This window comes from Silene latifolia, chromosome 9 (genome assembly GCF_048544455.1).
Source record: "Silene latifolia isolate original U9 population chromosome 9, ASM4854445v1, whole genome shotgun sequence".
Lineage (NCBI taxonomy): Eukaryota > Viridiplantae > Streptophyta > Magnoliopsida > Caryophyllales > Caryophyllaceae > Silene > Silene latifolia.
Genome location: NC_133534.1, coordinates 203506933 through 203510443, shown reverse-complemented (window position 1 = coordinate 203510443; position 3511 = coordinate 203506933).

Below are 3511 nucleotides of genomic sequence, written 5' to 3'. Positions count from 1 at the left end.
TTTGACACGAAAACCCGAATGCACTTAAATGTCCTTGTGATCAAAATCACTAACAGGGGAGGGGCGGGCTTGGCCGGGCCAGGGACATGCTTGATCTAGGCCTAGGCCCGAGGCGGGCTGGCATGCCTAATCTAAATTATTTTTTTTCTAAAATAGACGACGGGTTAGGGCGGGCCGGGCTGGGAAAATGGAATCCGGGCCAAGTCAGGGGGAAGGGACGGGCCAAGCGGGTCACGTGGGGCTGGCGGGCTGGGGGCGGGTCGGGCCGGGCTGGCCCGTGCTGTTGGCCAGCTCTATCTACAGATTAACCAACATCGAAAGAAAAATCATGGCGTTCATGTGCTCAATAAAAACACAAATTGTTATAAAGGACGGTCTTATAGTATAAGACCAGCCCAAACTTGTATTAAAGCCCAAATCACATCTCCTAATTGTGTTGTTAAAAAGTTCTTCAAAATCTTGATAATAAAATCAGACTGTTTCTTTCAATTGTCATCTATTACTTCTCTAAATTTAACTTCCTTTTCCCTTATGGCCTTCCCCAAAATTTGTTACGAGCATCATACTCCAATTCTTCAGCCTCAGTTCACATCTTCTTCTTCCACCAACAATATAAGGAATAATTTGATAAACAAGGTTTGTTTTCTGCCCTTACTTTTGATGAGAGATCACATCATTGTGTGTTAAAATTAAGCGTTTTATTTTTCCAGATTTTAATTTATTTGTAATTTGATATGTACATATGAAAAATCAATTCCTTCAAGTAGAGTAAGTACTAGATGTCTATGTTGCTGTTTTGGTAAATTTAACCGGGTAGTTGATAGAGAACAGGTTAAGCATGTAACCCTAATATGGTTTCTTATTATCTTGCTCTCCATGCCAATGTGTGCCGCTGCTCGTCTAATGGGCTTGGCTCAGCTCCCCTCTGCTACCTGCTACTCGTGACCTGTCAACTCCTCATCTTGGCTCCAGTTGACTCGTAATCCTCCCGGTCCACATATGTAAAAATTGGGCCCAAATAGTTTGCCCCTAATTTCTTATGAGACACGCCTCAAGTTGTTAAGCGGGAAATTATCTGATATGATTTGCGCCGTCTTTTGCTCAACTTCCTATGCACACCTTATCATTACTCCAACCGCCTCCCATTAATACTTCACTTTCCCATGTTTTTCTTATTTATACTCCTCCAACCGTCCATCTCTTCTCTCTCATCCATTATTTTAAAAACCCTCAAATCTCCCATAAACTCTTCTTCTTCCTTCGTCTTCATTCTTCCCGAAATCCGTCGATCTTTCGCCTTTCATCTTCAGGTAATCTCCATCTTTTCTGTTATTATGGGTAAAATAAACACTCGCCAATCGTCTTCGTTGTGACACCCCCATACTCCAACTGCCTTACCAGGACCACTTAGGTATAAGAACGTCACCATCTCGGTTACCCTAGGCAATGATAATCATAAGACAATGAAGAAACATAATTTAAAAGTAGAAACGGTTTAAGCGATTACATGTTCAAATCCCAAAACTATTAACTGAAATACAAAGTACTCAAAATGTCTACTAGCGAAACTATCACAACTATAAGACATCGTCTGACACAGCGGAAGACTCTTCTAACAGCCACGTGATGACTCATCCCAGCTATCCCATATGCGTCGTATCATACTTGCTCAATAACTGATCACCATCCCCGAATGGATCACCACAGTTTTTAAAACAATTAAACGGGGTCAGTACTAATTACACGATACAAACCACAGTGAAACAAATGCCAAACAGCTCAATCAACACATTAGTCTCTGGTCTCCATAATCAATCTCCACACAACTGACTATACACTAAAGTGTGTAGCCCTGCCAGAGTACCCATCGCAACAAATACTCCACACCGCCAGTGGGGGACCGCAGCCGTACCCACCAAATCCCCGCTCATCAACCACTGAGCGAATAACCCAAGTTTCCTTAATGTGCACATCCCCTCCTGTGGCGGGTTCCACAGAGAGCGAACCAAAGGCGTGAAGCCACTCCCGCAAGTGGCTCCACTCAGCCAGGAACGCGCCCCGAATATCACAGACAGTTATACAACAACAACAATCAACGATATAAACCAACAACCGTCACAATCACCAGCAATATAATTAATCAATAATCACAATACAACTACCACACACATCATGTAATTAATACCGAGTAGGGAAACCCTACCTGGAAAGCAACCACGAAATCAGACGATCTAAGCACCTACTCAGAATCTCTCCTCAACAAAGCCTCCTCCTATACACACATACATATAATCACTACCTTAACCATATAATCATAAAAACCCCCAAATCCCCAAATTAGGGTTTAACCAATATTAACCAAATGATATAAAAATGATATGTAGAACTTACCCACGACGCAAGGATCACAACGGTATAAAGAACAACGAAAACCGACTCCGGTATTTGCTAATAATGCGATGAGATGAAGCAACGTAACTTAGATCTTCTTCTTTTTGTGTTTTTAGGTTTGTAAAAGTGTTTTAAGAAAAAGATGACGAAACATTATATATTAATGGGATAATTCACGTGGTGCCCCCGAGGTTTGGCTTAATTCACGTGGTACCCCTGCTTTTAGGAATGTGCACATGATACCCCTGAACTTTCACTTTAGTGCACCATCTACCCTTATTTGTTTTTCTGTTATAACACCGTTAACCCTACCTCTTCCCCCCTCATACTAACACCTTTTCCTTTTCTTTCTCATCCTAATTAACCCCAGCATTCACAAATTCATCCATGATTTCATACTCCATTAATAACCACCAAATTCACCACCATGGTTCACACTTCTCGGCTCACGACATCAATCACCAATTCAACTTCTCACCTCCGTGTTTCGTTTATCTTGTAGGTAATAAATGGAGCAAAACCCGAGTGACGAAAATTGGGTCAAAGGAGGTTAAAAGAAAGAAACAGAGGAGCAAAGAAAATCAAAGGTCAACCTTGACCTTGAAAAACCAATTCACCAAACCATTTCAACCTCTGCTATTTTCATTGCCATTTTCTTCTACCTGCATTTACCATCTAACACAATAATCTTTCACATTCCCCATTACCCATATTCTCCCACTATCAAATGCACTTCTCATGGTCGCCCTCTGCTACGACATGCGACATAAACCAGCCCGGAGTTCAACCACCACAAGTTCCCAACCGCAATCCACCACAATCGCCAATCGGCCACTTCGATGTGTTGCTGAAACCGAATCCGACGCCATCTACTAAATTCACCACCAGATGCGTCAATTCCTAGCATCCATGGCGACAAAACCCACTATCAGTCACCGTGACTCGAGTCGGCGCACCAACAGCAGTATCATCATCTCACAATCACCATGGCTTAATTAGAGCCCCACAACAGCCACCTGCATTCACCATCTCCATCTTTAATAGTGAACTCGGAATCAAAACCCGAGTCCAATTCACCAACAGCCACCACACCACCACGACAAGTCTCCTCTGATCCTCC